An 8,616-nucleotide genomic window follows, 5' to 3' on the forward strand; every position below is an offset into this window, starting at 1 on the left:
CCAAAGTTTTTCATGGTGTTCCTAATATCCTTTCCACAATTTGGAGCACAGAGTTGTGGACAGATAGTTGTTGCATATAATGGTCCAAATATGGCTTATATAGCACGGTCCATGTTCTGGACATAAAGCTGGCATGCTCTCCATGTGGAGGGCTGACTATACGGTGCCATTTTATATGAAGCACTTAGTATTTGCGGATTTTGGTTTCTGCAGGGGTCCTGAAACCCATCCCCAGCAGTTATCAATGGATAACTGTAGTTTTACTCTGAATTATTACTGTTGTTTATTAGTACATTATCTCCTTTTTAAAAACAATGATGTTTATTGATCATCCCCATAGTATTAAATTATGTCCAACCCTTCTGCGACTCCATGGACTGTAGCCCATCAGGCTCTGTCCATGGGATTTCCCAGGCAAGAATACTGGGGTCGGGTGCCATTTCCTTCTCCAGGGCATCGAACCTGAGTCTCCTGCAGTGGCAGGCAGACTCTTTACCACTGAGCCACCTGGGAAACCCTAGAGTATTAAATACCAAAGACAAATTGACTTTACAAGCATTTATTAATTATTTTTATGTGCCCCTTATACACTATCAAGTACTGCAGATACAGAATGCAGTAACTTAGCTCTGCATCATCCCTGCTCCCTTGGGGCTCACAGCCCTGCCCTGCACAGAGTGAGAGGAAGCTCAGTACAGCTTAGTACTGGCCAGAGGCTGGCCAGCAGGTCTGCAGTGATTGGGGTCTTCGCCACTCCGGTCCCATTCATTGGCAAACTGGTCGGCCCTCGAGTCCTCCCACCCGTAGCCACTGTCTCCATTCTTAGACAAGTCTGTGACAATCTGAGTATTCCCTCTGGCATCGCTGGAATGAAGAAGCGTGGGGAGGAGATTAATCCAGGGCTGATGAGACACAGCTGCACCCTCCCCATCTCTCCTCTTTCCAAGGAATCAATGACTCTGAGAGGAGCCAAGGAAAGAGGGGCTAAAACTCTGAGACAACACACCTCAGCCCAGCTTAGCCCGTGCTGGGTGAATAGCTCTCATAGGGAGAGGGTTGAGAATCGCTGGTTCCACCAGCCTCATTCTGCTCTTCAGCCACTCAGACCTCACACTGGACACAGAGCAGGAGGGTGGGTAAGAGGAAGAGGGCCCACAGCCCTAAGGGAAGTTCTCCAGGGCCTGGCCCCTTCATATTCTCCAAGGCAGCCGAGCTATGCTCACCCATCCCTGCATTACCAGCGTCCCTGGTACCTGGTCACTTTAGCAGCCCAGGTGCTCCCTGGTCCCCTTTGGGTAGCATCATAGTTCCCTGGGAGTGGAAGTACTTGTCTGAATCTTTGAGGTTGGCTTCTCTCATGTCAGTAAGAAATGGCAACCCACTCCAGTATTCTTGCCTGGAGAATTCCATGGACAGGGAAGCCTGGCAGGCTAGAGTCCATGGGGCCACAAAGAGTCAGACACGACTGAGCGACTAACACTGCTACTCCTCTCTCACGTCAGAGTAGGCCCTCCATACGTCTTTAGCCCCTGCAAAGGAAAAGAAAAGGATGAGATGAACGTGATCATATCTTGGCAAAATAGAGAAATGATACATTTTCTTCCCACTGCTTCCAAATTTCAGCCTTTGAGTAAGCCCTCGGAGATTATTATATTGGTTTGAAATAAATATTCCTTTACTTTTCACTTCCCTGATTTAAACTTGTGAGAATCACACTTGGTGCAAGTTTTATTCTGTTTGATTCCATTCTAAGCCTGTTGGTACTTTGTTTCTGGTGGGGTGTGATATGTGCAAGAAGAGGTCAGATGCTCTTTACATTTGCTTGTATAATGAACCTCTACCTGAAAAAGTGCAGGAAAGGCTCTGACCAGAACTTGAGACCAAAGGCAACACTGAGGGAAGCTTGCAGATACAGGATAGTCCCAACAGAATAAAGGGGGAAAATATTCATCCCTGTACTCTCAGTGAGGACAACTTGGTTCTGCATACATCTGAGTACAGTTCAGTCACTCAATTGTGTCCGACTCTTTGCGACCCCATGGAGTGAAGCATACCAGGCCTCCCTGTCCATCACCAACTCTCGGAGTTCACTCAAACTCATGTCCATAGAGTCAGTGATGCCATCCAACCATCTCATCCTCTGTCATCCCCTTCTCCTCCTGTCTTCAATCTTTCCCAGCATTGGGGTCTTTTCCAGTGAGTCAGTTCTTCACATCAGGTGGCCAAAGTACTGGAGTTTCAGCTTCAGCATCAGTCCTTCCAATGAATATTCAGGACTGATTTCCTTTAGGATGGACTGGTTGGATCTCCTTGCAGTCCAAGGGACTCTCAAGAGTCTTCTCCAACACCACAGTTCAAAAGCATCAATTCTTTGGTGCTCAGCTTTCTTTATAGTCCAACTCTCACATCCATACATGACTATTGGAAAAACCATAGCTTTGATTAGACAGACCTTTGTTGGTAAAGTAATGTCTCTGCTTTTGAATATGCTATCTAGGTTGGTCATAGCTTTTCTTCCAAGGAGCAAGCATCTTTTAATTTTATGGCTGCAGTCACCATCTGCAGTTATTTTGGAGCCCCCCAAAATAAAGTCTCTCACTCTTTCCATTGTTTCCCCATCTATTTGCCATGAAGTGATGGGACCATGATCTTAGTTTCCTGAATATTGAGTTTTAAGCCAACTTTTTCATTCCCCTCTTTCACTTTCATCAAGAGGCTCTTTAGTTCTTTTTCGATTTCTGCCATAAGGGTGGTATCGCTGCATTTCTGAGGTTATTGATATTTCTACCAGCAATCTTGATTCCAGCTTTTGCTTCATTCAGCCCAGCATTTCACATGATATACTCTGCATATAAGTTAAATTACCAGGGTGACAATATACAGCCTTAATGTACTCCTTTCCCGATTTGGAACCAGTCTGTTGTTCCCTGTCCAGTTCTAACTGTGGCTTCTTGACTTACATACAGATTTCTCAAGAGGCAGGTCAGGTGGTCTGGTATTCCCATCTCTTGAAGAATTTTCCAGTTTGTTGTGAGCCACACAGTCAAAGGCTTTGGCATAGTCAATAAAGCAGAAGTAGATGTTTGTCTGGAACTCTCTTGCTTTTTCGATGATCCAACAGATGTTGGCAATTTGATCTCTGGTTCCTCTACTTTTTCTAAAACCAGCTTGAACATCTGGAAGTTCATGGTTCATGTACTGTTGAAGCCTGGCTTGGAGAATTTTGAGCATTACTTTGCTAGTGTGTGAGATGAGTGCAATTGTGCAGTAGTTTGAACATTCTTTGGCATTGCCTTTCTTTCGGATTAAAGTGAAAACTGATCTTTTCCAGTCCTGTGGCCACTGCTGAGTTTTCCAGATTTGCTGGCATATTGAGTGCAGCACTTTGACAGACTCATCTTTTAGGATCTGAAAGAGCTCAACTGGAATTCCATCACCTCCACTAGCTTTGTTCATAGTGATGCTTCCTAACAGCCACTTGACTTTGCATTCCAGGATGTCTGGCTCTAGGTGAGTGATCACACCATCATGGCTATCTGGGTCATGAAGATCTTTTTTGTATAGTTCTTCTGTGTATCCTTGCCATCTTTTCTTAGTATCCTGTGCTTCTGTTAGGTCCATACCCTTTCTGTCCTTTATTGTGCCCATCTTTGCATGAAATGTGCCCTTGGTACCTAATTTTCTTGAAGAGATCCCTAGTCTTTCCCATTCTATTGTTTTCCTCTATTTCTTTGCATTGATCGCTGAGGAAGGCTTTCTTATCTCTCCTTGCTTTTCTTTGGAACTCTGCATTCAAATGGGTATATCTTTCCTTTCCTCCTTTGCCTTTTGCTTCTCTTCTTTTCACAGTTATTTGTAACCCCTCCTGAGACAATTATTTTGCCTTTTTGCATTTCTTTTTCTTGGGGATGATCTTGATCACCACCTCCTGTACAGTGAAATGAACCTCTACCCACAGTTCTTCAGGCACTCTGTCTATCAGATCTAATCCCTTGAATCTATTTGTCACTTCCACTGTATAATCGTAAGGGTTTTGATTTAGGTCATACCTGAATGGTCTAGTGGTTTTCCCTACTTTCTTCAATTTAAGTCTGAGTGGTCTGGGCATATTTGGCACCTGGGAAAATTCAATTAGCAGGTGATAAAGGTGAGTTCCCTAAGAGGTTTGAAGAAACAGGGTGATCAGATGCAGTAAAAGGGCAACTGGTCCACCAGTTCTACAGTTCTGTGTCCTCGCCAGTGAAATGGAGGAGTGCTGCCTCCCTGGGGAGGTTTATGCAGAAGAACTGAGGGAAATACAGGTTCAGTTTATAGAACGTTGTAGGTGCTCAGTACACTATCACTCTCTGGTCCTTAGGAAGAGTTTGATAAAAAAAGAAAAAGGATGAACTAAGATGAGGAGCAGAGAATTACGGACAGAAGGGATCTGGTCAACTAAAATTAAATGGCAACATCTTTTTTCTAAAACAAGAAAAAACTGCTTATCAGGAAAATAAGAAAAATCTAATATAGGATTATAATCATGGTTTATATAGTGACTCTATGAGATAACTTATCTCCTTTTTATATATTATGTTTGACATTTGGAAAGACAGTACTGTTGAGAGTTATGACATCTCTATTATTCACACTGATTTAAATAGCTCCTTAGAATCCAGAATTCTCATAAAAATATTTCCAAAATGCTTGACGTATGTATCTTGTCACCTAAGAACAGTAAAACCAGAGGTAACTGTGCACGCTTCGGTGTGTATAAAAATTAACTGGGGTGCTTAATAAAGGCCAAATCTCCAGTCTCAGCCCCAGGGGTTGTGTTCAGGGGAGGAGTTGTGTGTGGACCCAGGCATTTCCACAAAGCACTGCAGACCACAGGTGATTCTCATGCAAGTGATCCTAGAACAACCCTTGGAAGAACATCGACCTCAGAGATGAAAAGAAATTTTTAGCTGGGTCTGTGAGAATTTCGATAAAGTTAACAGCAAACTTTTAAAACAGTTAAGTCAAAAACTATCACAGAAGAAAAACACAAAAAATAATTTTGTGAAATAAACAAATTTTGGCCACTTCACTCTGGCTAGTGAGGTCTACATCTCTTGCTATAGGATTCTCGCCAGGTCTCAGCCTCAGTAGAACCATTGTCAAGGTAATTCATGGTGCCATTTTTTGTGGGGAGGAGAACTGTATAGAGTTTCCTTCCAAAGGCACCACATCCCCACCACCTGTCACCTGCTCAGATAAAGAGCAGGACGTGTGTTCACAAACCCCTCACTCTCCCACATGAACTTTTGTCTAGGAGGCAGTGGAAGTGCCGGCATTAATAGCAAGGTCTGGGAGCTCACCATTCAGGGTTAAATCTGCTCTTTTGAAGGACTTTGTTACCTGTCTTAATCTCTTGTTGCCTCAGGTTCTCTGTTAAGGGATAATGGTACCTACATTTCAGGGCTAAAGGATTAAAAACCTGAGGATGAAAACGAGTTCATTTATACATACAAAGCTTTTAGAACAGTGCCAAGAGGAGGCTCAGTTATTTTAGTTACAATATTAAGTGGGTGGAGAGTGTGAACACTCCCCAACCACTGGATGCGTGTACCTCATGGCTACCAGACTTGGAAATGAGCTCTCCCCTGGTTGCCCACGAGGGGGCAGCAGAACCATACTTGTATTTAAGGAACACCTGATGGGGCTTCCCTGATAGCCTAGTTGGTAAAGAACCCGCCTGCAATGCAGGAGACCCCGGTTATATTCCTGGGTTGGGAAGATATCCTGGAGAAGGGATAGGATACCCACTCCAGGTATTCTTGTGCTTCCCTCGTGGCTCAGCTGGTTAAGAATCCGCCTGCAATGTGGGAGACCTGGTTTGATCCCTGGGTTGGGAAGATCCCTTGGAGAAGGGAAAGTCTACCCACTCCAGTATTCTGGCCTAGAGAATTCCATGGACTGTATAGTCCATGGGGTCCTAAAGAGTCAGACACAACTGAGTGACTTCAAAAGGCTTCCCTGATAGCTCAGTTGGTAAAGAATCCTCCTGCAATGCAGGAGACCCTGGTTTGATTCCTGGGTAGAAATATCCGCTGGAGAAGGGATATAAGAGTCGGACACAACTGAGTGACTTTCACTTTCATTTTCACCCCTGAACCCAGATCTCTTCCTCACCCCTGTTGAAAGTTGGGGCCCAAATTTCATGTGACTTAGGTTTGGGAATCCCCAAAGAAAAGTGCAAAGCTGGTCAGAAAAGCCTGACAAAGTGCTACCACAAAGAGCAAGCTCCTTTTCTGCCTGTTTGTGGTCTTTACCCTGTGGGGATGTGGCCTCTGCTCAGGTAAATCCTGGGGGAAGCAGACACAGCCTCCCCTGGCCCATCCTTTGGTCCTCACTTTGACCAGCTTCCTTGAGGAATGTTCCCCATCTCTGACTGCTGATGCCCAGGATCAGGAAGCAGAAAATAATGCCCGTGGAGAGCTTCATCCTGCTGCAGAGAGATAAGCGGACTCAACCAAGGATGAGAGATATTGGGGAGGGAGTTGTAATGTTGATACATCCTTACATTCCAAAAATAAATGCCACTGAATTTTATCTCAATAGATAGATAGATGATAAATTGTATTACAGAGGATCCCAGTTCTCATTTTCATGTGAATCCTTGGAATCCCAATGATTTCCTGTATGAAGGATTGCAATGGGCTTTTAGCATAAACCACTTTCCAGTCCAGTCATCCTCTGTCAGCCCTGAAACCCAACTACCCTGCAAGTTACCGAAAGGCATGAGGAGTCTGGGCACCACGCCTCTGCGGTGGTGAGACAAGGTGAACAACACTCTGGTGTTTGTGGACCACCTGCTCACCCCATCACTGCCCTCACATAGGAGAAGCATATGAGGGAAGCCCTACCCCCTCCTGAAATACTCACACCTGGTGAATTCTAACTGTCAGAATAGTAGATTCAGGAAGGCAGCAGAGAGCTGGGGCTGCAGCACAAGAATGCTGGTGAAGAGAGAGAGTCTTCAAGGAGGAAAAGTGTTGGAAAGTTCTAGCACCTCGCCTTTGGTGTGTCTTCCTGCTGAGGTTCCTGGTGAAGCTGAGCTGCCTGTGTGGCTGTCTGGGAGACGACACTGGTGCTTTATATACTCCAACTTAGCTAGAGGAACAAATCAGAAGATGGGTTTGAAGCAAAAAAGAAAAAAGAAGAGAAATTTTGGGAAATCCCTCTTGTCCAGAACACAGCATTCAAAACAGCAGTATTATTCTTCACTCACGTCTAATTTCCCTAAATTGTGCAATCCTGCAGCTTTCAAGAGAGTAGAAACTTAGGCTTTTTCTGTCTGTTTCCAGTCTCACTCCTGGTGGGGACAAGGTGTTTTTCCCCTACACAATAATGTATTAACATTTTCTGTGAAAGGGTAATCAATATTAGAAAAAGAGAGTTGATTGCCTAAAGAATGTGAGGATACAGGGTGAATGGAACAGCAGAATAGGTCCATTGCAAAGGACAGCTCAGGATGAATCTGGGACCCCAGGGTACAGCAGTAGGAAAGAAGGAAATAGAAACCCTTCCAACACCCACATAGGGTGGACTTAGCCTGGGAAAGGGAATTCTCCACTCCAGTGTATCTATGAACAGATACTGTTGAAGATCATGATGACAGGCTATGTGGAGAGACCACTGTAACCCCAGGAATGTTGAACTATAGTGTAGAAATTTGCCATAATGTTGTGTAGCAATGACACATCATAAAAATGATCAGAAATGGACCCACTGGCTGTTAAATGGCCAGAATAGAAGATTTGAGAAGGATGCAAAGAAAGCTGGAACTTAGTACAAGAATGCTGGGAGGGTATGATATCAGAGAACAGTTGTTTCAATCAGAAAACAGGACTGGGCTTTATTCTGTGAGTTTAGTGAGACAATCCTGAGAGGAAACTTCATGCAGGTGCTATCACAAGGATGGAGTCTCTGATGAACTCCTTGCCCCGTCTCTACCTCTTCATCCAAAAGGGAAATTTCAAAGGTCACTGGATTTCCCTAGAGGAGAAGGGATGGTGCATGTGTAATATGTCAGAGATGGTCGGTGATTCGGAGGACTTCAGAACTGCTCTTCCTGATAGTGGGCCCATGAGTTGGAAGCCTCAGGAGGGCAAGTAAGGCCCAGCACAGGGAGCACCACCTCAGGATTCTTGTCTGGAGTGTTTATAGGAGAGAAGGAATGTGAGCCATGCATTGGAGACAAAGAAAAGCGATTTCCAAGACAGATACAAGCAAATCACAGAGACTTGGGAACTGAGACGCTAGGAGATGGTAAATAAGAGTCTAAGAAGGACATGGGACTTGTGCTCAAGTGGTAACCCTCAGAAAGGGAAGAAGGGTGAAGAACTTGCAATCTGTTATTAATAGCAGACTCGGGGAAATAGGAGGAGGACATTAGACAGAAGAACACTGGCCCCAGAGGAAGCAAGCCAAGTGAGGGTGACTCTGGTGTCTGGGAATCATTGTCTTAGAATAGAGCCTCTCAAAATAAGGATGATGCCTCCTCCTGGGTCTGGATCATATTTTATTTCTTGTAGGTGTAATGAGATGAACAAGTAAGGCAGATATCTGTCTAAAGGATTTCTCTGTCCCTCT

The 8,616-nt window shown here is 44.5% G+C and overlaps 1 pseudogene; it reads right to left on the bottom strand.

Annotated features, from left to right (window-relative positions):
- Window positions 1-570: 570 nt before the first annotated feature.
- LOC113905109 lies at window positions 571-6,465 on the bottom strand (annotated as a pseudogene).
- Between the last annotated feature and the right edge of the window lie 2,151 nt (window positions 6,466-8,616).

The sequence above is a fragment of the Bos indicus x Bos taurus genome, chromosome 15 (assembly GCF_003369695.1).
Source record: "Bos indicus x Bos taurus breed Angus x Brahman F1 hybrid chromosome 15, Bos_hybrid_MaternalHap_v2.0, whole genome shotgun sequence".
NCBI lineage: Eukaryota > Metazoa > Chordata > Mammalia > Artiodactyla > Bovidae > Bos > Bos indicus x Bos taurus.